We start from the raw sequence: 27852 nt of genomic DNA, 5'->3' as shown, positions 1-27852 counted from the left end.
ATTAGTTTTTGCAATGGCATTTATTGTATGAATGAATATGTGTTTGCTGGACTCGTTTTTGCATACAACTCTACAAAATCTTGGGGCCACAGAGCCGTCATTGTATTTGAACTCAGGACCATCTCTGGTTATTTCAAAGATATCTTCAGGACAGATGTTTGTTGTATTTGAGTTGCTTATGATATCATGAACTTTGGTGATGTCGTCTGATTCATTGGTGTCTTCGAGACCAGATAAGATGTCATTTGGACGTTTCTGTTCACGTTCCATGATGCCTTTGATGAGCAAGGGGATATTATTTGTGGAATTATTTGATGGGATAGTAATTGTTTGTGGTTATGGTTTGGTGGTTATTTTTTGTTGTAGTTGTGATTGTAGTTGAGGTTGTGGTTGTTGTGGGATTTGATTTTGAGGTGATAGGTACTCACTTATCTGTGCTGTATTTTTTTTTAAACCACAGTCAGGTTTTTTTTCATAACAGTGTTAAAAGTTCTGTTCACTATTCACCATTTGCTGCTGTCAGTGAATGAGATCTCATGCTCCAAAATGGATCCTTCTGATTCCTTACTGTTTTACATTTTGTTTTTCTATAGCAGACCAGAATGTTCCCCATAAGAATAATCTATGGGAAGGTGAAAAGAACACATACATTTATATAGACATCTCCCCATTGCTTCTCTACAAGTGGAAAGGACATCTCAAAAGAAGGATTGTTAACTGCTAAATGATGTGACTATTGATTTTTGTACATTTTAATTATCTTATTAATGTTTGGTCACGTTGGTACTTGTTTTATCTTATTTTTAAAAAAGAACAATCAAAATACAATTACTGATTGATACTTGGCTCTCCAACTTCAATTTCAGTAGAACCTGTTTTCTAATAAAGGCATTTATGATGAAGGATGCTGTTTATCTCTGCTTGGGTTTTGTTTCTTTGTTGGTTTGCTTGAACATTTGCCAGGGTTTTATAAAAGAAACTAGCAACAAAAAATAATTATGATCTGATATCTAGACAATCAACCCTAGACTGAAAGCAGTACTTTGTGGGTAAGTGGAAACACATGAAGATGAAATGCTCAGACAACACTTCAAATGTCCTTGTTTATCATTTTATTTATTTCTATTTATGTGGCAAATCCCTGCCAATTACCCAATGGCAGCTTCTTTTTTCTTTCCCCTTTTTTTCCCTTCTCCAGATACAAAAGCTGTTTTGCACACATAGGAAATGAAGGGGTAGAAAGGACAAAGAGATGCAAGAAATTAAAAACAAGAAATTAGAAACACTTATTTCCATGGGCAATTATTATATGCTGTGAATTGTGTCCTGACTGGAGCAAGATATGAAGACCCCATTGAAATGTAATTGCATGGGATAATTTTATTGACTCAGTCAGATGATCATTTTTGCATAGAGGGAGGCTTAAATTTACATGTGTATTACTTGTGGATGGCAGCCAAGAGCTGTAAGAAGAAAGTCCCCTTCGTGAGTTTTGTTCTTCATCTTCTAGAGCTTCCATACCCTTATAGTTCTTTTCTACCAAATTCATGAATGGCTGGCTGCCATTCAATAGTCTCTGAATCAGGCTATTCAAATAGAACAGTTACGGTTGCACCATTTCCTGCTGTCCCTTAAACATTCAAGCAAGCCTTCCAAAGAAATTATTCGTGCCTCTCCTGTTTGCAGAATGTCAAGCAACCTCTAGTAGAGAGAAAGAAGAACCTCTGCTGTTCTGTTTGGAAACACTACTCAGCTTTGGGTAACTGGGTGGTCTTTTACAAATGAAACATCTTGGGAACCTCTACAGTATTACCTATTTTTTAAAAAGGGTGGCCTGATTTCCTTTGGTAATAAGAAATCTAAAGCAAATTGAGCAGTAGGAAATTGCAGTTTCTACCTGTTGAGGAAAGATACAGATAGCAGTATTGTCTCATCTACGGAGATAATAAGTTCATTATATACTACTACCCTTAGTACTATTCTATATGCATGTATCTTTCTGTCCTCCTCACCCCTCAGTGACTAGACTGGAGGCACTAGATTTGTTTTTTTGGAGCTACTAACAATAATCTGAATCTGCCCCATGGATACTATGAGAGACAAATATAGCCAGTTTAAGGATGGTGTCACACATACTTTTGCTTATGCCCATCAAGGGAGAGAGTTGTAAATTCATCCAATAAACAGTGATTGTAAAGACAAAGACTGCTTTTAAACAGCTTATTTTCTCAAGTTACATTTTCTGCATACAATTCTATAGCATTGTTACCTTTTCACAATAATTCATAATAATTCTTCCCCCTTCGACCATTTCTAACATTTAGAGACATTAAACAAATAATAAAATATATGATTACCCTAACCTAGCCTAATGCATTCCCTTCTTGTGGTATTTGCAGTAAGCAGCAACTTTAAAAGCTATGTATTATGAATGCATCGTTTTCCAATATAACAAAAGTTATTGCCAGGGCATAAATGAAACAGTCTACTCAAATCTTTTATGTTTTCCTGTCCTATCCTTCCTTCCTTCCTTCCTTCCCTCGTTCCTTCCTTCCTTCCATCCCACCCTCCCTCCCTCCTTCCTTCCCCTTCATTCCTTCCTTCCTTCCTCATTAAAGGATATCTTTTGAAGGACTTCAAAATTAACCTTATTTATCAACCTTATTTGTCAATAAAATTCAGAACATAATAACAGTTCAGGCCTACACAAAAGCTACATTTTAATTTGCAATCTTCTTAAACCACAGCAGCATGGAGGAATGTATCACCTGTTCTTGGATTATATAACCCTGACTCTTACTTTGTGCAATCCCGGAGTTTATGAGAGCAATTTCTAATGAGACTGGCCCAAAGCTTAGATAGCATTTCTGTATTTTCTTTGTAAGTTTACCATCTACCTGAAGAGGATAGTTTGACCCATGTATTTTGTATAATGAAGAAAGGCTCCAAATATAGACACATTACTTACTGTACTGCCCATTTTGTAGCTTTCTACAGCGCACATAACCCTCCTCAGCTTCTTATAGAAAATAAATAAAATTAATCAATTAATGGCTTTAGTGCTAAATGAGACATAATAGGGAATGGTAGGAAAGGGAAACCAGGAACAGTAGTAACACAAAAAGAGAAAGAGGTTTTAATACTACAGGGGTTCACCTTCTGCTTTTACAACATTACTTTCTCTTTGCCCAAATCACATGCTCAATGCAGCCATATCTTTTCCTTAAATTGTGCATTTATGATTTAATGATCTTTTTATTTGTGCTTTATTCACAACAGTGGGTGATATTCCTAGATTTTTCAGCATATTTTCCATTTTAAACATAGTTCCCTATGAAAAAATGAGCTGTAAACAAGGACGTACTTCTCAAAGTTATCTTGATATGAAGCGGATTAAGAGATTTCTCCTGACACACCGCTCACTTCTACTGGAATAAATATTCCATATTGGAAGAAATATTAATCCTCATGACTCTGTGCATAACAATGGAAGGAAATATTGACAAAAACACTGTGGAAAATGCAATATTTATAACCAACTGTTATCACATTGAAAGTTTGGTGCAATATTAAAATGACATCTTAGTTTAACATTAGGAATGCCTCTTTTATGAAAATGATATGTGCATAATATTATATTACTATATCAATGAGAATTAAGGATAAAAATAAAATAGATAAATATGGTCCAAATCTTTTAATTCACCATTATCCCAACTTTCCTGTATTATTTAGTAAGTCAGGAAAAGAACTAAATCCTTAACAACCCTCTTTGCCAGTCAAATTGCATAAACCTTTACATGACCTTAAAATTGTGTTAGTGTGGAATTATCTCTTAATCAATACTTCCTAGATACAAATAGTGGTGATCTGCTATTTTATCTGAAGTGAATGGCCAAAATCGAAATGGAGTCAATAAAACTTCCCCCTCAAACATATTCTTAAGTGAGGAGCTACTAAATTGCTTTCCAGGAAAAGAGATCAGAATACATTACAATATACCAATCATTTTATTCACTGGCAAAGCTCCACCTGTATTTGAGTGATTAGGCAAAGTGTATTTGGTCCATACCAGAGGGGGTATTCAGCAGGTTCTGAACAGTTATGGAGAACCAGTAGCGGCAAATACCACTTCTGACTGGCCCCACCCTCCTCAATTCTCTGCCTCCTGTGTCCCAGCTGATCAACTGGGTCTTCTTTTATTGCCCTGCACAAGAGAACAGAGCTGGAAAGCAGGTTAGTAGGGTGGGGAGGGAATGGAGATTTTGCAGTATCCTTCCCCTGCCATGATCACCAAGCCATGCCCACAGAACCAGTAGTAAAAAAAAAATGAATCCCACCACTGATCCATACCTTTATCATTGTAAGGCACTTCTTGATATACATGTGTGAAAAATGTATGTATGCTTTACATTAAGTTATGCATTTACTGTCTGTCAAGACTACAGGTAATTCCTCACTTAATGACTGCCTTGTTTAGCAACCATTCAAAGTTTATTCATTTATTAATCAAATTTATATAACCACCCACCTCTCTCTTCTGGATGGCACACAACAATAAATAAAACAGCTAATAAAAACAGGTAAAATCTAAAAGCCACAATAATAACTAACATCAAAACAAAATACTAAACGTGAGTGAAGAAAGGATAAAAATGGTCCCCTCAACAATGGAATCATTGGGACAAATCTCCACTGCCCTGGTAACCCAGAACCTGGCAGCAGGTTGTATTCCACCTTTTATTTTTGCACACAATCCAAAATGGTGAACGTAACCAAAACATCTTCCTCCTCCTATTTTCCCCACAACTACCACCTTGTGAGGTGAAATTTGGCTTAGAGAGAGTGACTGGCCCAAGGTTAGACAGCTAGCCTTCATGGTTAAGTCATGACTAGAGATTCCTGCTTTCTAGCCTGGTGCCTTAACTACTAGACCAAACTGGCATGGAGCCAATCTAATTTCCTGGGGAACAATGTTCCATAAGGTGGTTGCCACAGGAGAGAAGGCACCTCACCTGGGACCCATCACCAATGGTATTTCCAGCTGCCTTCTCTGCAATATCTAATAGGATAGGCTGGTGTAACTGGAAAGAGACAGTCCCTTTTGTAGTCCAGTTCCATTAGTGCAATGAAGTTGGAACAATGCTGACAAAGTTATAAAATTGAGTCAAGTGATATAATGATAAACTAAACAGAACTGATTCATAACCAAAATTTTCACACTATTATGGTCATAAGTGGAGGATTATCTGCATTGCCCTCAAAATTCTGGTTTTGTATTGTTTAGAAAATTGTATATTTTAATATAAACTATTGAAATTTTATTGTATTTGTATTTGTAATTGTATTTCTGGGAAGGATGCAAATCCCTGACAGTTTATAGTGTTACCTTATTAATTCCAAATTAGATATTTGGAGATTATTTAATATATAGTCTTATTGGTATTCTGCATGCCTCATTGACATACTGAGAACTTTAAAGAAGTTTTAAGCTTTAAAGAAGTACAGTTGGTGATAATCGCTTGATCCTTTGAGTAACAGTGTGAAATGATATGCCACAGCATTGGTAAAAACAAATCTCCAGGATTCTATAGTCCTGTATATATGCTGACTGAGTCTCAACAGAATCAATAACTCAGCCGCAAGACCTATTGAAGTGACAGGTTTCACTCACTACAAGATTTCCAACTAGGGGGGAAAAGGAAACAATTGTGTTTTATTTAGTGAGAAGACAAGGAGGAAAATCTAATAGCTTCACTGGAAAACAGCAGAAGGGAAGGTAGAGTAGTACACCACAGGAATTACAAACAATGTCAGAGTATCTCTTGGGGACTAGTGGTCAAGACCTCAATTTCAGAGCTCACACTCTCCCTCTGTCACGCATCTGCCTCAAACAAGACACCAAGGGCCTGGTTTTGATACAAACTACAAAAGTTTATCTAGTATTTAGGGAGCGATATCAGATAAGAAATCTTGTTCTATATATCTTCTGTGGACAATATACCATGTCGGGTGAGTGTTAGATCAACATGAATTTACATTATAAAGAAATAAACAGGTATTTGGCCCAACAAGCTATATTAGAATAGAATTATTTCTACAGCACACATAAATACACTACTCAGATGTTATGGGACAAGTTAACATTACTTTCTGCACCAATGATCTTCTTTTGTGTGGAGATTCTTCTTCTGGGATTAAAAGATGTTCGTCATTCCAACAAATGCTGATGTGCATTTTAATAGAAATTTCCTTCATTTTTGGTCAAGTCAAATACAATTCTAGCAGCCTTTACAATTCAGTGAAGTTACTGTAAGGATTGGACGGTGAAGAAAGAAAAAGGAGGCTGTTGAGGTAATTCCCTGTTAGGAGAATGAGTGCACACAGGGAGACGTAGTGAGAGTGGTGAGGAATAACACACAACCAGCACACAGATACACTGTATAGCAAAATGTAGGTTTTTACTTCCAGTAAATGGTGAAGCAAAGTCCAAAAAGTACTCCAAGTCATACACGGTTAAAGCAGTCAGTTTTCAGTCCAGGGATAATCCAAATAACAAAGTCCAGGATCATATACAGTTTAGTAACAGACTTACATCAAACCAAGAATAATGACAATCAGCAACAGTCAATAGGGAAATGCAGGAACCAAAAACAGTGAACATCAACCAACTAGCAACACTCAACAACAGGACTAAACAACCCAGGTTTCCGACTCCGTCTTATGGCTGTTTGAGGAACCACACCCAATTACAATTTTATCATTCCCTTAAAGAGACAGTATTAAAATGTCTATCCTGGTTTATATACTGCTCAAAAAAAAATAAAGGGAACACTTAAACAACACAATGTAACTCCAAGTCAATCACACTTCTGTGAAATCAAATTGTCCACTTAGGTAGCAACACTGATTAACAATCAATTTCACATGCTGTTGTGCAAATTGAATAGACAACAGGTGGAAAGCATAGGCAGTTAGCAAGACATCCCCAATAAAGGAGTGGTCTGCAGGTGGTGACCACAGACCCTTCATAGTTCCTATGCTTTTTGGCTGATGGTTTGGTCACTTTTGAATGCTGGTGGTGCTTTCACTCTAGTGGTAGCATGAGACGGAGTCTACAACCCACACAAGTGGCTCAGGTAGTGCAGCTCATCCAGGATGGCACATCAATGCGAGCTGTGGCAAGAAGGTTTGCTGTATCCGTCAGCATAGTGTCCAGAGAATGGAGGCGCTACCAGGAGACAGGCCAATACATCAGGAGACATAGAGGAGGCCATAGGAGGGCAACAACCCAGCATCAGGACCACTACCTCTGCCTTTCTGCAAGGAGGGACAGGAGGAGCACTGCCAGAGCCCTGCAAAATGACCTCCAACGGGCTACAAATGTGCATGTGGAGGCTCAAACAGTCAGAAACAGACTCCATGAGAGTGGTATGAGGGCCTGACATCCACAGGTGGGGGTTGTGCTTACAGCCCAACACTGTGCAGGACGTTTGGCATTTGCCAAAGAATACCAAGATTGGCAAATTCACCACTGGTGCCCTGTGCTCTTCACAGATGAAAGCAGGTTCACATTGAGCATATGTGATAGACGTGACAGGGTCTGGAGATGCCGTGGAGAACGTTCTGCTGCCTGCAACATCCTCCAGCATGACTGGTTTGGTCAGTAATGGTGTGGGGTGGCATTTCTTTAGGGGGCTGCACAGCCCTCCATGTGCTCACCAGAGGTAGCCAGACTGCCATTAGATACCAAAATGAGATCCTCAGATCCCTTGTGAGACCATATGCTGGTGCGGTTGGCCCTTGGTTCCTCCTATTGCAAGACAATGCTAGCCTTCTTGTAGATGGAGTGTGTCAGCAGTAACTGCAAGACGAAGGCATTGATGCTATTGACTGGCCCGCCCTTTCCCCAGACCTGAATCCAATTGAGCACATCTAGGACATCATGTCTCACTCCATCCACCAACGCCTCATTGCACCACAGACTGTCCAGGAGTTGGGGGATGCTTTAGTCCAGGTGTGGGAGGAGATCCCTCAGGAGACCATCTGCCACCTCATCAGGAGCATGTCTAGGCATTGTAGGGAGGTCATACAAGCCACTATTGAGCCTCATTTTGACTTGTTTTAAGGACATTACATAAAAGTTGGATCAGCCTGTAGTGTATTTTTTTCCACTTTAATTTTGAGTGTAACTCCATTCAACTATGTAATGAACAAAGTATTTAATAAGAATATTTCATTCATTCAGATCTTTTTTTTGTGTTCCCTTTATTTTTTTGAGCAGTGTATATTTCCAACCCAAGTGTTAGATGACTTACATGCCTAACAGGGGGGTCACTATATTTCAATTACATGAAGCCTGATACAGCCCAATACAGAAGCCTGATGATGGCAGATGAGATTCTGCCGAAACATTGCTACAACTTTAAAAGCACAACTACAATGACATGGGAAAATACCTGAACAAAGCTGAATACCATACATGTAAGTACCCACGAAAACTTAAGAAAACAAACACATATGTGTGTGTGTGTGTGTGTGTGTGTGTGTGTGTGTGTGTGTGTAATAAAAAGCATTCAAATATTGAAAACAAATAAAGAAAAATAGTACATGGACAGAAAGTACAGAAAAAAATAGGAAAAAAAGGGAAGGAAGGGAGGGAGAAGTGGAAAGGGGAAAAGGGAAGGAGAAAGGAAAAGCTTATAAAGAAGTGGCTGATGATCTTCTCAACAGTAGTTATAATTGTGTTTCTCTTTTAATCTCTGTCTCTAAAGTTGTCTCACTTTTTCCTTTTTTTCCCTTTCTAATTGTCAAACTCATAAATCACAAGATCATTTTCTCTTTATTTTTTCAGCAAAAAATATATAAGGAATTTCTACCTATATTTTCATTGAAACATTAAAGTTATTCACATATACTATTAATATAACATGATAATGGGAGATTTTGGATTGGAAAAATGAGAAAATATGTACTCCTGCTTGAAATAATTTGTATGTTATCAATGGGCCTATAAGAATATTTCTATAAGATAGAACAGTGAAGACTACTCATAATCTACACCTATTGAACTGCTCTATTTCCTTAACAGACACAAAATCATTGCCATTACCTTTCAGGTAGTCTCTCAAAAATGAGAGGGTATAGTTTTTGCTTTTAAAATATTATATTAAATGTATAAATGAGTGTTTATGTTACTTGTAAATGCCTTGATAGGATTTGAAACCATTGGAAAGGCAGTAAAGTAATTTCTTATGGATGATATTTCAGGTACAAAAAAAAAAAAGAATTTTTCACCCACCTCCATGACTGGAGGCTGGGCTGTTGAAGGTTGAAACAATAGCATTGCTAAATATATTAAAACACTAGCTAAAGATTAATTTTCAGTACAATTTGACTTCTCTTATTTTTTTGACAAATGTCAATCAACTTGGAAGCATCAACTGGAGGAAAAACAACAACAAGGAAACTGCTGTCACTGGGACCAGAGTGAGCCATGGCTATTTTTAAATAAAAGATGTTGGCAAGGAACTGCAAAATTGATACAGTGTAATATCAACTGGTATAAAATTGTCCCATGGTAAAATTTTCAACTTTGCTGATACCTTCCACAGGGCACTGTTGCATTTTGAAACCTTGCCATCAGTTTTATTGAAGGGCGAGCTTCAGAAAATCTCCTATACAATAAGGACTTTTCCATGATAACTTGGAATATCAGAATCATTAGGTCATATTATTTCCATATAGATAAATAAACACCTCTCATTAGCCATTCCTGGGACTGGAATGGCTGATGAATTGCTAAAATTCCTTCTGGGAAATAAGATCCCTAAGACAACACAATTATTGCAAAACTTGCTTCTGTAATCTGTAGAATGTTTATGTTATTAATGGCAAATTAATGAATGGCTGATTTGGGGCAATATTTTACAGTGTACAGTACCATACAAAGCATTAGAACATGATATAATGCTTACCCATTTCCTCTTATTTCCTCTTTTCTCTCTGTATCTTATTTTTATTGTATTTAATCTAATTGTCCTTGATGTTTTATGTGATACATTCAATTACTTTATTATCTATAAGAAAGGAACTGAATGAACTGAATTGAACTAAACTGAATTGCATTCTAAAATTTAGATTATAAGTATTTGGAGTCAATATGAAATAAATTCACAGCTTTCAAAAGCTGTTTTATTATACATAACACTGCAGCCACAGACACGTACAGAGAGAGAAGATTGTATTACTACTACTACTATTACTACTACTATTAGTAGCAGTAGCAGTAGTAGTATCAGTATCAGTATCTTACTTGACCCTAAAGCACTATCCTAAAAGAAGACCATCAGAAAGTTATTTTGTGCCACTTTCCTACCCTATCTCCAAAAAAAGGATAATCATTCTTGATAACTTTATAAAGTTGTTACAAAGATTACCAATTACCAACTTTTACAATCTTTCATTCTCTGTAAACTATTTTAAATTGTCAGGGCTCATTTTATAACATCTGATGTTTGTAGCAAGCAATCCGTGGACAGATAAAATGCTCTTGATAGAAACTGATGTGAAAGACACTTTAAAGCAGTAAAGAAAAAAACATTATTAGCTTACACTGCAAATATGCTAAGCAGCTCCTCAGTTTGAGGTTTGTTGATTTTTTTTCTTTTTTTGCTAAATCAGCATTCCAGCTCATCCACCACATACCAAAGCTTCATATTTTTTTTATTGTTTTCACCCAACAAAATTGAATTTATTGTGCATGTTCTATTTTTCTCTTAGTTTGCTAGCTATATTCTAACTTAAATAGCAATAGCAAAAAATAATAATCTTTTTTTTTCTAAATTCATTGGCATATCTCAGGACATCTTCGATATTTTCAGAGTGCACAATTTACTTAACAATTATTTTCATTATCTTCTCTTCCCATCGGAGGTAGATAAGATGCTAAGAAATTTCATTGAGGTAGAGTTTCGAAGTCAAGCTGCAGTGCTTTTTAAGTGACAAACATAAGAAAGGTTAAAGTGGTTACGTGAGGTGAAATCTTCTTTGAATACAAAAAAATATTGGACAAATGGTAAGTTTCAGGACTAGTACAATATAACTGCAGAGAAGCACTGAGAATAAGAAAATATATTAGATTATGTTATTTTAGGGAGAAGTCAAGAGTAGTTTTTCTCACACTTAAAAAAAAATGCATAATCTTCCTGCAAGTAAAAAAGCCAAAGGAAGCATTGAAAGGAAAGATTCTAGCTTATACTTGCTCAGCTGGATTTCATCCAATATCCTGCTTTGTGGTAGTGTGTAGTAATGATCCTAGGAGACAGGAGGAAGGCCTATTGCCTAGGTTGCATATTTCCTCCTGTCTTCCCACTTACTTGGGTGAGAAGATTAAGGATATATCTTCATGTTCTGTTTCCCTTTGATAATTCCATCCCTTGAAGATATATTGCTGATACTTTTTCAAGAGCAAGAGCTATCACATGAATGATGGAGTTTGTTGGTTTGTTTTTTAGCCTTTCTTACCATACAAACACATGGATTCTGCTTACAATCTACCACCAGTAAAAAGTGTGTTACCATGGCTCAATGCAGGAGTTGGCAGGCAGGGATAGCCCTTACTACTGGCCATGTTGGCTGATGTGATGAGTATTGGACACCAATATATCTGGCGGAAAGCAGATTGCCATCCCTGGCTTAATTTTACAGGGCAGGGCACAGCAGGGCAGGGAAGGGAAGGGAAGGGAAGGGAGGGAAGGGAAGGGAAGGGAAAGGAGAAAGGAAAGGAGAAAGGAAAGGAGAAAGGGGGAAAAGGGTATCTGCAAATTTTACTACACTAGTCATTGCTGACTGTAGGGGATGGGATTCATCACCGCTTCAATGTTGTGAGTGGTAGCTTAATTTTAAAGGCTACAGAAAGTGATGAATACAGTATGCATTGTATATCCTTATAACTTGCTTCTTGGGATGCTGAGGCATCTTTCCCCAAAAGGATGAGGAAAACAGTCAGATAAAGGGAATATCAGAAAGAGTAAAAGAAAGATTACTGAAAGAAAAGACTTCTAGTACACAAAAAAATATTTGGGTTTCTGGATCTAACCAAACTGATGTCCTCATACCTATCAGTATCTTTCTCCTAAAATTATCCCCAAGGAGCTACAGACCTACACAGAAAAAGAAACGTTGCCCACTCTTGCTCTTATCCACAACCAAGAAATAATTTCATGTCAATCCACTCCTCCTCCTATTCCCACTCTTCCTCCTCCTTCTCATCCTCTTCCTCCTCCTCATTTACTGTCACTAAAGTGCTTGGTGGTACAGCATCATTCATGGCAGTCTCAGTGTTTGTAAAGCATAACAACCGTGGTTTGATATCAATGTATGATTGTTTGACTTTGACCCTAAAAGTTATATTTCCATAATAAGTGTGTCACAAGACACCTTTGGGTTTGGTGTAATTAATGCAGGCATTCTGAATCCTAACAAAGCTTGAGATTTTTTAAAACACATATTTTATGTTTTTATATTCAAGGCAAAAGTAGAACAGTACCACTTAGGAGTGAGCAAAATAATTAAATGTGAGCTCCAGAAAAAGCTTATACAGTTAATTCTGTTGGAATTGATTATATAGGTTTAGATCAAGTATATATGCTAGCTCTGGAAGTGCTTAGTTTAATAGACCCTTAAAATAATCCTTCATGGTTTTTTATAATTTCTAGTATTCAAGCTTTGAACAGAAAACTATTTATAATTCTAGGGCTAAGAAAAAGCCCACTGAAAAACAGAAACATTTTTTCCCCATAGTAATAAAAGTAAAACACATAATGTGTTGAATTATGTTGGACATATGCACAAGTACATAATATGTTCACCATTCAAAGCATATTCTCTATCTTATATTGTGTAAGTCAAATAGGTCTAGACAACATAATTTAAGACTAATATAAAATGCTTCTCCTATAAACCAAGCAGCAAAACTAAAGGACAGTAGTTATTTCAGAATAGTCAAAGCAAAACATCTCAAAAAGATTATGTGGAGTAGAGATTACAATTAAGTAGCAGGGTTTTTTCTCTCCTTCATGCCAGTTTCTATTCCTGGTATTCATGTTTTGCATTTTTACACTGTCCCAAAATATCCTTTCTAATTAGAACATAATTCAAATGTACTTTAACTGTGATTTCTCAGCTAGCATGGCCACTCCTGAAAATTCTGGCAGTTAGCCCTCTGGGGAGGGTCTAGGTTCAGGAAAGAACACTGTTAAACATTCTCAGAAGATAGCCTGGAGGTCCTAACTAGGAGCTGTCAACCATCAAAAGGAGCTCCACTGCTATCTCAATTGAAAGTGGAAAAATGTACGTATTCTACTATGACCGTTCTTTGGAAGGACAGATACTGAAGCTGAAGCTCAAATACTTTGGCCACCAAATGAGAAGAGAGAACTCATTTGAAAAAATCCTTATATTGAGAAGGCAAAAGGAGATGGGGACTGCAGAAGATGAGATAGTTAGATAGTGTCACTGATGCGGTGAACATATGTTTTGATGGACTCTGGGAGACATGGAGGACAAGGGAGCCTGGGGTGTTATGCTCCATTGGGTCATGAAGATCCAGTCAAGACTTAGCAATTGAACAAGAACAACAGTAATAAGAAACATTCTATTATGGCTCCATCAGTGTTATTCTTCAATTCTAATGAATGCATCAGAAATGCTTATTTCTTCTCTCGTCTCCACCCATTTTGGAGATATCCCTCTCCTTCCACTTGAAACACCATGTCTAATGCTGAAAATTCTTCACAGCCCCAAAGAGTGGCAGTAATTGTTAGTTGTAGCATCCACAATTGGGTAAATCTCATTTTGTTGAATGGAGTTTTGTGAGTCCCAACCTGGGACTATATGCACTGAATTAAGCTCACTCTATGACTATTATTAAGTGTTGTACCTGATGATTCTTGACTCTAGATGAATGTATCTTTTCTTTTATGTACACTGAAAGCATTTGCACCAAGACAAATTCCTTGTGTGTCCAATCACACTTGGCCAATGAAGAATTCAATTCAAAACAATGCAATAGATTTGTCCAGAGCAGCAAGGTTTCTTTCCCCTAGAATCAGAAAATTATGGATTATGGTGGTTGTGCAATGATTAAATTCCATTATTGCAGGCTAATTCTGCCAACTGCCTGCAGTTTGATTCTTACCAGGTCAAGGTTAACTTAGCCTTCCATTCTTCCAATGTTGGTAAAACTAGGACCCAGATTGTTGGGAGCAATATGCTGATTCTGTAAATCATCTAGAGATGGTTGTAAAGCACTATAAAGCAGTATATAAGTCTATGTGCTAGTGCTAAGTGTGATATTCAGACTCCATACATGAAATAGGCATGCAAGTTGTACATTTTAAATAGTATTCTCACAAATTATATTCTTTCCTTGCAGGGACTATTGTCTTTTCTTTTCCAGCAGACTGAACTGAAATCAAAGAACAAGATGGATGCACACAGAGGCAGACAACTAGAGGTACTTGTGGTTTAAATGATTCATTCAGCATGAATACGGATGTTTCCCATCTGAGCCTTCAGAGCATGTTGCAGAAGCCCACAAGACAAAAAAGAAAAGCCAGTATAGCTTGCCAGCATTTAACTCTTCATCCAGGTGTGCATAATCCTTATGAAAATTTGCTTGTACACCCTATGACTGTCAGCAGAAACAAATCTGTTGTACTTGCCAATTGCTTATTGTTTGGTTAGAATACTGAGGTCAGTACTAAACTGTATCTCTTAATTACATTTGGACATTCTCATCGGCTTTCCTTGGCACTACCACATGCCTACCTGCTCAGAATGATTAATTACAATATGATAAGGTTAGGTTCACAGCTCTAATCTCAATGTGCCAGGCTTCAAGAACAAGTCTCAGATTATAAAGGAAAATCTGATGCTAGGTTTTCACATATAAATTTATGCCTGCTATGAGCACTGTAAAAAAACAAAATGAATTAGAGAGTAGATTGAGTGCAGCCACTTGTTTATTTTTTTCCATCTGCAATTCTGTAATATTGTTCATACTCCTGGGAAAGAATACCCCCCTCCTACACATATAATAACTATAGGTCTTTTTCAACAAGCAAGTCTTGTCTGTGATTTAGCATATATTTGTATAACTGGACATGAAAAGTGTAAAGACTGTACAGAAAAAATGGGTTTTGTTTCCAACTTGAACCCTCCCCCCCCCAAAAAAAAAATGTTCAAAATTCTATGGACTGTGGTCCAGTGGAACAAAATTAAAAGAAAAAAAATCAAGTGTTTGCTCCAGAGTACACCTTAGCTTTGAGCTCAACAAAATTAAAAGTGAGAAAGTTTTTATAACAACCTACCAACTAGGTTGATATAAAAAAAAACTAAAGTTGAATTCAAGAATATCAGATTATTACAATCGAAAAGGCAACAAATTAACAAAAAAGGAAAGAAGAAAGAAAAATCAGTATTTTAATCAGGAATAATTCTCAAATAACTAGAAACAGGCTCTGATGCACCAAAAAAATCCTGCCCCCTTTAGAAACAACAACACTATTTAGCTTTAGTATCAAAGACTTTCCAGTTCCAGGATTTATCTTCTTCAGTTTTTAGTGGAGTAGCCTTCTTCAGGTGGAACTTGTATACTGTATAACTAAGTGTTCCTCTTAAACTCTTGTCTCTTGATTAGTGAGTAAGCAACAACCACAAACAAAGAAGATCTTTGCAAAAATGTATCATCTGTGCTAATACAAACTTTTCTAGACTAGAAGTCTCTTTCCAGTCATTTGTGCCTTAGTCACCTCTGATTCGGACTACTCCAATGAGTGTTACAGGGGGATATTCCTGGGCAATACTGAGAAGCTGCACCTTTGCCCACATTAACATCTGTATTTTGTGAAATGCAGTGGCTTACAGAGCAGCGGGTTTTCCAATACAATTCAAGACCTTGGTTGCTTCAGGAATTAGGACTTGTTCCAGAACCCAGCTGTAAAGCAGACATTTTGTAGTACCTAAGCAATACTCCTTCTCTATAGCTGTTCCTGTTCTATGAAACATTGTCCCCCCCAAGGTCTGTTTCACCCCAATATAATTATGTGATACTTTTTAAAAAAACTGTAAAAATAAATAAATAAAAGGTTCTTTCAGTGAGGCAATCAATCCATTCCCTATTAGTATATTTGATTTTATGACTGTGATTGATTCATTTCTCCATATCCCAACGTGCTCTATGAATTATTGTATTTTTGGTTCTTGTTTTATTACTATTATTATTTTGCCATTTAAAAACCCTAATATGTAAGCCGCTGCTTAGCCCGAAATAGCATATAAGATGAGAAATAAAATAAGTATCTTTATATTGTTTTCCATAAAAGACCCACATTGGGACAATCTGTGAATGAAAGATGAAAAACAGGTCCAATCTTAAATTATGAATCTATTGCCCCAATATTCATCTGTCATGTTTGTTTGTTTGTTTGTGCTTTCGATTCAGTGTTGACTCCTAGATTGTTCCTGCAACATTGACTCCTGGTGATGTCCTGGACAAGTCCTTGAAATTTTCTTGGCAAGATTTCAAAGTATCTTGTCACTGCATCCTTCCTAGGGCAGAGAGAAGGTGACTGCCCAGGGTGATACAGCTGGCAGATAGATACAGCTAGAATTCAGTCTCCTAGTGTCTAGTCTCTTGCTTTGACAAGTATAACAAACTGAATCCCAGAGTATATACAATCTTCTTTTTATTCTTCACACAATAAACATAAGGGAAAACATTTGCTTGGGGCATTCTTTAATTCAAAGAAAATAGGGAAAGGGATTCCCCCCCCCCAAGCCTGAGTTACTGTCGGTGTGTTGTGACTGCTGCTTGACTTTAAGGGATGCAACCTCATAATCATATCCTTTGAAATGGACTTTTTTATTATCAGGTTTAAGGCCATTTCTGCTACATCTACATACCAAAGGAAAACATGAATTTAAACTAGCTACAGGCCTAGCATTGTGAAATTAAAAGCAGCTTCAGATAAATCCATTCATCTGTGGGGTATATCTTTATTTGAGAACCCGGAAAATAAGATCACACAAATGAAACTTCTCACTAAAAGGTTATGTTTTCTTTGTGAACTGATCTATTATGCTCCCTGATAAGCCTGTCAAGGGTAGGGAATGCTGGCAAAAGACCTTTCTGCCACTTTTATTTATGCCAAACTAAAAAAAGGGATTGAACTGTAAAATAAGCTTAATTTTATCCTCGTTTACCAAAAAAGCCAGTATATGTGTATATTTCTAAACAAAAGAATAATCCATAGCTAGATTTGTTGGCTTTAACATTCTGTTGTAGTGCCGCCTTTAACAATTGCTGAAATCATATATTTATTCATGAAATAAATATATTTATGAAATCATATATTTATCTGAATTATTTGTATCCTGTGCTTTATCCTGAATTTTTTTCCTACAATATACTTTGGAAGGAAAAAAGTAAAGCATGCTTGACAAACTTCAAAACTGAATTAATTCTCACAATTAAATTTAGAATACTTAATCTGTGCAGACGCAGCCTTACTTTTAGTAAAAATGTGATGCCCAACCAAACACTAATGATCCCTTTTGACCTCCACTATAAAGACAAAAGTCCTAGAGAGATCTCAGAATGATAGAGCTTCCCTGGATCCTCCATCTCACTATCACATCATTGTTTTGGTTTTCAGTCTTATCTATAGCAGAGTGGCTATCTGTGAGAGGACCAGACACTTCTGGGAATGAACATAGGCTCTGCATATCTATCCCTACAGACTCCAAACTTAATAACATATTTTAAGATATCATCATGCAGGGAAAAGTTAAAAAATCCTTTTCCTAAACATCATCATCATCATCATCAACAACAACAACAACAACATAAATCAATGCCAGAAACCTAAGTTGAGTTAACTGACTGGGATGAGGAATATTGTATCATTTGGGTTGCAGTATAAGGTCTTGAGACTAGGTTAAAATATTGAAACTGATTCTTCAGTTAAGATAAGTTGACTTACCTTGGTTCAAGATTCTATTATTTCCATGCTATAATGATTTTTTTCTCTAACTTAGCTATTACTTAAGGCAGCAGAGGAAGCCAAATCAATTTTTCTTTGTCTCATGTTTATACTTATATCTATTAGCTGGTGTACTGATTTACTCAAGTTGAAGTTTAGCCTGGAGTCAGATTTTCTTCTACATGCAGCCTGCTCAAACTGCACCTTCTCTACTTGGATATCTCTCTAAAGAGAAAAGTGCTGGAGATGGGATTGCTGTGACCTTAGGTAACAATTGTTGCATAATTACTGTCTATGCAATGAGAGGTGAAATATTCTTTGACAACCCTTGCTTCAATACTGGACTCATAAACTGAGCAATTGATATAGCTATGCCCCGGTGTGGTTGAGTGTTACATAAAAGAAACAGTATAATTCTAGATGCTATTCTACTTCTACACCCTTAATAATGTTGCATGCATTGTCAGTACCCCAGACTTGATGTGTGTTTAGCCAATCAACCCTTTCAGACTGAGGCAGTTATGTTTAATTCTAGGAGTATTGCCAGTGCATCATATGAAATTGCATTGGGATATTCCAAACATGTATCATACATACATGCATACATACATATACTGTTCTGACCCAGCCTTTGCAAATAGAGATAAGTAAAACATGAGTAAAATAACCTCTTTTTATAACAGTAACAGTCTGTTATTCACAGGAATAAACAAAAAATCAAATATAATTAGTCCCAACAAATCTGGGTTTATCCAAGAAATCCGAATTGCTTGCTGTATACTGAGAGTCGGATTACTGCTTTCCTTTGCTCTCCTCTCTTTTCCTATCTGCACATACACATATCTGGGATGGGCCTCATCTGTTCCTCCCCCTCACTCAGCTCAGGCCCCGAAGACTGGAGGAGGATACAAAGCCCTGGCCTGCCTCTGTCTCTGAAACTGTTTCCTTATCAGAGCCTTCCAAAGGCTTTGAAGCTGGCCCAGGCTCTCCCTTTCCCTTTTCCTCATCTGACTCTACAGCTATCTCTACTGGCAGCTGACAGGCCACAACATATACAAATATTTCCTGTGAAGAGCAATTTTCTTCTAAAATTATTTCATACAGGTAGTTTTCAACTTACAGCAGGATTTTTTTGGGGTGTGTGTGACCATTCGAAGTTACAACAGCACTGAAAAAAATTACGACCATTTTTCACACTTACAACCACTGAAACATGCCCATGGCCACCTGATGAAAATTCAGATGACTCATATTTATGACAAGTATAATGTCCTTGGGTTTTGTGATAAACTTTTGTAACCTTCTGACAAGCAAGATTCACTTAACAACCTTGTTACTAATTTAAAAACTGCAGTGATTCACTTCACCATTGTGGCAAGAAAGGTCATAACATATGGCAAAACTCACTTAACAAATATCTCACTTAGTAACAGAAATTTTGGGCTCAATTGTGGTTGTAAGTCAGAGACTACTTGCATTCTAAAGCCTCTGAATTCCCACAAGTCTACTCAAAACTTCCTTTTGTGGATTGATGCTGTTTTTCCAAGGATGCTCAGGCATCCATTCCTGAAAGTAAAATAAAAAATCAAATGTAATGTTATGATATTACACACAAAGAGTTTTTTAAAAAAACATACTAGTTTCATTTATTTATAAGGAATTTATTTGGTAATCTTTATTCAGAATCCAAAAGATATAGATCTTTTGCTTTTTTTTAATCTGCTGATATCCACAACTTTGAAAGATATATAAAATCATTATAAAATATTTATAGATGGTATTATAAGGTTGACAGAGTTTCTGTTGATTTTTACTAACTGCTGTGTGTTGTGAATGGGAGGCTCAACATTTTTATTTCTGTATATTTTTGTATAACCCAGGAGAGAGAGTGTATGTTTGCTTTACAAGAGATTTCCCTGGAAGGAATTTGGCTGGTTTGTTAATAGCGTTACTAATGCATTAGAAGCTAGATACTAACCATCCATGAACAGCATACAATATCAGTACCTCCAGAAGAAATCAATCAAAGCCAAAGAAGATAACAAAAGTTTGTATTCTGAGGCATTGCCCACTGCCTTAAAATCAATTATATCAAATGGAAATGACAAAAACCAAAAGGATAAAGGAAATGCTAAAGCATTCATTCAGTGGCTGAACTTTTCATGATGCAGAAAGGGTATAAACATGTACAATTTGAAAGAAGGAAGCAGAATTGGTCCTGTTCTTACTGGATAAGAGCTCTCTGAAAGGCAGCTGAAGCCATTTCATTCTTTCTCCATTTAGCAGCTGTTCCCTAAATCAGGAGTGAGGGCCCTTGTGATAATGAGCTTTTTATCATGAGCCTTTCACACAACTCCATCCCTCTATCACAGTCCTGTTCCCTGTCTATTTCCTAATTTGAGTTTGATGGGATGCTTCATTATATTCTTTGTGTGCTCTATTGCTTGTTTTCCCTACGCCTCTCAACTTTTAATGAATCTTCAATACCATTTTTTATTCTTCTTTATTCTCTCTGTTGCCATTAGGAAAAAACAAACAAACAAGAATTTATATCACAGTCATATGAAATATCTTTGAATCCATCTGTTGGTGCCGAGGTTCACCTTCCTACCCATGGAATGGGTTCAGTAGACTAGTTTCAAAAGTCCAATTTGTGAGCCCAATTGGGACCAGAATTTCCATTGCTATGCAAGTTAAGTGAGTCTTGCCCAATTTTATGAGCTTTTTGTCACAGTTATTAAATGAATCACTGCAGTTGTTAAGTGAATCACATGCTCACTAAGCAAATCTGGTCTCCCAGATTGACTTTGCTTTTCAGAAGCTGGCTGTAAAGATCACAAATGGTGATAGCAATATCACTTAGACCAGTGGTGGTATGCTATCAGTTCGGACTGGTTCAGTCGAACCAGTAGTAAAAAAAGCTGATGATCAGCTGAGAGGAGGAAAAAAATGACAATCAGCTGAGAGGAAAAAGAAGAGAAAAGCGCAGGATCAGTCCTCCCACCTGCCCCTGTGCTTTTCTCTTCTTTATCCTCTCAGCTGATTGGTGCTGCAGGTCTCAGCTGGTATTGGGAAAGCTATGTGCCAGCATTAGATAAAGCATACCCACCAAGCCACGCCCACCAAGCCAGTGGTAAAACAATTTGAATCCCACTACTGACTTAGACCTCATATACCACTTCATACTGCTTTACAGCACTCTTTAAGCAATTTACAGAGTCAGCATATTACCCTCAACAATCTGGGTCCTCATTATACCAATCTTGGAACAATGGAAAGCTGAGTCAGCTGGTCAGGATCGAACTCCTGGCAGTGGGCAGAGTCATACTGCATTCTAACCACTGCATCACCATGTGACCATCACATGAGCATGGGTTGTTGCACCCATCAAATACATGGCATTATCAAGCATCTAAATTTTGATAATTATGACCATGAGAGGACTGCAATGATTTTATGAATAAAGACCAGTTGTAAATCACTGTTGTAAGTTCAAACAGTTGTAAACAAATGAACTTGGACTACTTGTAATAGGAGCCTGTTACAGAAATGTGCACTCTTCTCTGTAGTGTATTGGTGACTAAACCCAACATTTATTATTTTCATAGCTGTTCTTGTGCTTTTCTGCTACAAGGAATGCTCAGATAATGTGAGGAGGCATGTTCAGGGAGTACTAAGAAAGGATAATTAGAGCCCCTCTGGACAGCTGGACAGTGTGCAGACTTGATAGTTACTGCAGTACAAACATCTTAAAGCTTCTGCTAAGACTGTGAATTGAACTGAGATCTGCAGTAATACAGGTTGCATCTTATTGTCCTGAGAAAACTAGCTATCCCTTTCAAATAAAAATTTTACATTTTGCAATCATGTGTACGTAACAGCTTTATAATATTGGATAATGTGAAAAAGTATTCATTTGAAAAGATGTAAATCACAAAAGTAAACAGCTATTGATAATAACTTTCTGCTCAACTTATAATAAATCCCTTTTCCAGCATTCCTGTAAACCACTTAGAGAGGGCTGTAAAGCACTGTGAAGCAGTATATAAGTCTTAGTGCTGTTGCTATTCCCTGAATGTTCACTTATGAAAGCTGCACTAAATAAATAAGTTGGGAACTGTATATACATGTGCATTCTGAGGCTCAGAGCCTAATCACATATTTTGCCTTCTTCCCATGATCTTAAGAAAGCTGTGGAAAAAGAGAAAGAACCATGAATATTAAAGTTGTTTTCCATAGGTAATATAGACCAGCAGACAATACTTGTAGATATATTTTTGGTCTGCAGGCTAGACTTTTGGAGGAGGGGGATTGGTTGAAGGCAACAGGTTGTTTACTCAGAAGTAAACCCCTCATTGATTTGAATGAGGTTGAAAAAGCACTACACAATCTAAAACCATCTCTATCTATTGGACCGGACAGAATATGTGCCTACTTCTTAAAAAAGCTATCCACTGCCATAGCAGAACCTCTAAGCATAACCTTTGAAAAATCTTTCAGGACCAGCTCCCTGCCTAACCTATGGTTACAAGCCATGGTTATCCCCATCTTCAAAAGGGAGACCCCAGCCTAGTTGAAAATTACAGACCAATCTCTTTATGCTGCATCACCTGTAAAGTAATGGAATCAATTATTAACCAATCCCTATCCCCCACTTAGAGACAAACAACCTACTCTTTAATAAACAATTTGGTTTCAGAAAAAAAACTATCCTGTAATCTGCAACTCTTACACTGCAAAATCATATGGACTACACAACTCGATCAGGGCAAAGTAATAGACGCAACTTACATAGACTTCTGTAAAGCCTTAGATTCAGTGGTACATGACAAACTACTCCTAAAACTAAAATCTTATGGTATCTCTGGACACCTGCATAAATGGATAGAAGCATTTCTGTCAAACAGACAACAAATGGTCAAAATTGGGAGTGTCCTATCAAATTCTGTACCTGTCAATAGTGGTATCCCCCAAGTCAGTGTTCTAGGACCAACTCTCTTCATACTCTACATAAATGACCTCTGTGATCATATTAAGAGCAACTGCATTCTCTTCGCTGATGATTTAAAGGTGTTCAATACTACAGACAATACTGCTACCCTTCAAAAAGATCTTGACTATGTATCAGAATGGTCAAACAAATGGCAACTTCAAATCTCAACAAATAAATGCTGTGTCCTACATATTGGCAAAAAAAAACAAAACAGAAAATAAAATACAAGCTGAATAGTCAAGACCTTGTTGATGATCCAAACTCTATAAAGGACCTTGGAATACTCATCTGTAATGATCTAAGTGCTAGAGCCCACTGTAACTACATAGCCAAAAAGGCATTAACAGTTGTTAACCTAATCCTGCGTAGCTTTTTCTTTGGTAATATCACACTACTAACTAGAGCATACAAAACATTTGCTAGACCAATACTCGAATACAGCTCATCAGTCTGGAACCCACATTATGTATCTGATATTAGCACAGTTGAGAAAGTCCAGAAATATTTCACAAGAAGAATTCTCCACTCCTCTACTCATTGTAGAATACCTTATGCCACCAGACTCAAAATTCTAGACCCAGAAAACCTTGAATTATGCTGTCTTCGGTCTAATCTAAGTATGGTATATAAAATCATACATTGCAATGACTTACACCTGTCAATGAATACTTCAGCTTCAACCATAACAACACAAGAGCACACAATAGATACAAACTCAAGGTTAACTGCACTAAACTTGACTGAGGAAAATACGACTTCAGCAACAGAGTGGTCAATGTCTGGAATACTCTACCACACTCTGTGGTTTCTTTCCCAAACCCCAAAAGCTTTAACCTTAGATTGTCTACTATTGACCTCACCCCTTTCCCGAGAGGTCTGTAGGGGGCCTGCATAAGTGTACCAACGTGCCTACCGTCCCTGTCCTATTGTTTCTTTTATTTTTCTTATGTGTACCCATTTCATGTATTCATAACTATGTATATATTTATACCTATTATCTTGTAAGCGATTGACCAATCAAAATAAATAAAAAATAAACATTAAAAAGTTTATTTCCAACAAATGTGTAGGAACAATGTCTGTTCTACACAAAGCTTCTACATAAAACCTGTTCTACACAAAGCTTCTACACAAAACCAAGACTATTCTGCAGAATTGTAGCACTGTTATTTGTAAAATGACAGGTAGCATAACTGTGACTATTTTATCTTGGTTCTGTCTTGTATTTTTCCACAAAAAGAAATCTTGCTAAGAGCACGTATACAGCAGGAAAGCACTGACAGGAAGGGAGTTAATAAAAGATTAACCTCAGACAATTCAAAGAAGATTTGCTTATCTATAGTTGTTACAAAATAGCAGCTACAGAGTATGTGGCTCATGTCACGTAGACTGGTCTAAAAAGATTAACATTGTATCTCTTTACCTTCCTGTAAATTTCCTCTCTCACCTCCTCCCTTGAATTAGCACAATAAAAGAGGACAGCAAAAAGCCTGGGGGAAGAGAAAAAGGAGCAGAAGAAGCAGAGAAGCCGGGACATTTTTCCATCTGTTCCAGGGCAGCCAGGGAATCCCATCTCCCCCAGGCTCAAAGTGTTGCCTCATTTTAAGATCTCTTGTGTTTTGTGTGTTTTATTTCTTGTGCTTGCTTGGCAATCACTCTTGTGAGAGTCTTGCCTAGCCTCACCCTTGCGAGGGTCCCACTCTATCTCGCCCTTGCGAGGGCTATTTTCTCACCCTTGCGAGGGTTACTTTAAACTTCGTCCTTGCGAGGACTAACTCACCCTTGCGAGGGTTATTCTCTGAGAGGAATTCAGCAATCAACCAGAAAGCCGAAACAACAGACCGGTCGCTCAACGCGACAGCTGGGGGCTCGTCCGGGATCTCTAATCGTCTGGGATCCCTTCGCCTTTCTGGTTCCAAGGTGTGACTTTTGTCTAGAAGTGCATCTTCTTCACCTCATTCTTCTTCGCCTGGTATAGGCTACGTCGACAAAAAAAGTAAGTATGGGCTCCTCAATTTCTCAAGTTTCGTCAGGGCATAGGGACGAACTTTATAATCTAGTGAAGAAAGCTAATTCCTTTCAAAAAACCAATGGTACCACTGTGTACCCTATTTCTAAAAAATCTTTAAATAAATTTATAATTTATATTGAGGCACACTGTCCAGCCTATCCATCTGCTGGAACTCTTAGCCATTCTCACTGGGAAAAATTAGGAAAATATTTACATAAAGTTCCCAGGGCTCCCATGGATATTCTTATTTCTTGGAGAGCAATAATGGCTGCTATAACAACTATATATCCTCCTACTAGTCTTCCTGAAAATTCCTTTTCTCCTGTTTCTTCTGACTCCCACTCTTCTAATTCAAAAACTTCTAAGCCTCTTGCAGCTCATTTGGAATCAAAGTCTTCCCTACCACCTCCTTATTCAGATATTTCTTCCCCTCCTCCTCCTGCTCTTCCTTCTCTTTCTGATTCTCCTATTATGAATCCTATGGGAGGAATCATAACTAATCTTTTGTCATCACCCCTATCTTTAGAAACAGAAGAACCTTCTGCTTATCCTATGACTATCATCCCGGGGGGAGGAGGCAATGTTCATAGTAACATTGAGTTTAAAGTTTTGAAAAATATAAAAGATGCAGTTACAACTTATGGATTGCATTCTCCTTTTACTAGGGGAATACTTGATTCTTTGGTTACAGCTAATACAGTTATGTTATTGTATGATTGGAAAATGCTTTTTTCTATGCTTATGACTCCAGCACAATATGTTGTGTGGCAATCTGAATACTAATTGAGGGGTCTTCAGCTAGCCCCGCCACAAAGGCTGAACTAACTGCCACAACGTTTCCTGTGGTATTGTTAGAGGATCTTGTGTATGATGATCCTGGTGCTGTTTTTTACTCTTCCTTTAACTGCAACACTTTTCAAACCTCTTCCTCCTTCCACACCTGTCTTGCTTATTCCCAATTCTTCTCTTACAATAGAGGGTGTGGTTGCAGCTCCTTACTTATATGACTCTTCTGCTCTTAATAATCTTGCATTGGCTGCAATAGGAGATCATTGCTTTTCTTTAAAAAAGGGGACAGTAGTTGCTACACTTATAATTTTGCCTCTTTTTGAACCTCTTTCTTTGTTTGCATTGCAGCAACCTGTTCAAGCTTCAAAACCAACTCTTTCTGTTACACTCAATGGTCTGCCTAATCCTAATTTGATCCCAGCTGGATTTGATCTCATAATAATAGATTTAAAGGACTGTTTCTTTTCTATACCTCTGGCACAAAAGGATAGAATCATCTTTGCATTTACAGTGCCAGAACTCAATAACTCTAAACCCACATCTAGGTATCAATGGAAAGTTCTTCCACAAGGTATGCTTAATTCACCAACTATGTGTCAATATTTTGTCAATGAGGCTCTGCATCCTTATAGATCTCAATTTCCTAATTTTCTTGTATATCATTACATGGATGATATCTTAATTGCGGCTGATGGGCCAAAGGGGACGGTACAAAAAACTTTTCCGATCCTCTTGACCACATTAGCAAAAGCAGGGTTACATATAGCACCTGAAAAAATCCAGTCTCACTACCCAATGCAATATTTAGGTCACAAGGTTTTAGCTTCCTCAGCATCTCCACATATTCCTTCACTCACACTTCCACAGCCAACCACATTGGTTCAATTACAACAGTACTTGGGAGTTATTAACTGGGCTAGACCATATCTTGCTCTAACCACACAGATGCTATCACCGCTTTTTCAAGCACTAGTAGGATTAAAAAATCCTGCAGATAAGGTCTATCTTTCAACTCAGCATCTAGAAGCTTTAAAGCAAGTAAACACAGCCCTAGCAACTCAATGGGTAAACCGTGCACTTGCAGACACACCACCTTCTCTTGCTATTATTTCCACTCATCAATTACTGACTGCAATAATTGTTCAAGTGTCTAATGCAAAAAATCTTCATTTCTTGGAATGGTTACACCTACCACATACTCCAAAAACCTCTATTTTTACTAAAGCAGCACAAATGGCTTTTCTTATACAAAAAGGGCGCAAGAGAACCAAAGCCCTGATGGGAATGGATATTTTTACATTGTATATTCGTTTTAAGATTAGTCAATGGGAACCTCTTTTTCAGACTTCCACAACACTGCAGGATGCATTGGAAGATTGGTGTGGCCAAGTGTCATGCCACCTTCCATCTGATTCACGACTGCAGGTGTTGAAGACAGTTCCTTTTGTTTTACAATCACCTTTTGTCCAACAGCCATTGAAGGAAGGCTTAACTGTCTTTACTGATGGTTCAAAAAATATTGGAGCATGTGCATGGTGTGAAAATGCTCAATAGAACAAACGCTTAACTGCCCCACAGAACTCAGCACAACAAGCTGAGTTAGCTGCTTTTTCTTTGGCCTTGTCTCTTTTTCCACAGGAATCTTTAAATGTAATATCTGATAGCATGTATGTTACTCAGATGGTTGCTCATATTTTCGATGCATATATTTCTCCTGTTACCCCTCCTTCTCTCATGACACTTTTTTTACAGCTTCAGACACTGCTGAAAAAGCGAGGGAAACCTTTATTTGTAGCTCATATCAGAAGTCATCAGCAATTGCCTGGATTTCTGGCAGAAGGCAATCATATGGCAGATGAGGCTTGTAAAATTATGGCCTCCTCTCCTCTTCCACAACAGCTTTCAGCTGGGGAGAGTCATGACTATTTCCATCAAAATAAGAAGGCCTTGGTACAGCAATTTGGGATTACGTATCAAGAAGCCATAGCAATAATTCAACAATGTCCAACATG

General features: G+C 37.4%; 1 protein-coding gene across 2 annotated transcripts in view; it reads right to left on the bottom strand.

The window, feature by feature from the left end:
- The window catches only part of BRINP3 (BMP/retinoic acid inducible neural specific 3), a 307089-nt gene that overhangs the window by 215204 nt on the left and 64033 nt on the right, over positions 1-27852 (bottom strand). The window lies entirely within an intron of this gene.

This window comes from Pseudonaja textilis, chromosome 3, assembly GCF_049901715.1.
Source record: "Pseudonaja textilis isolate UNSWEBS1 chromosome 3, rPseTex1.2, whole genome shotgun sequence".
NCBI classification, from domain to species: domain Eukaryota; kingdom Metazoa; phylum Chordata; class Lepidosauria; order Squamata; family Elapidae; genus Pseudonaja; species Pseudonaja textilis.
This window is presented reverse-complemented; position numbering and strand designations above follow the sequence as displayed.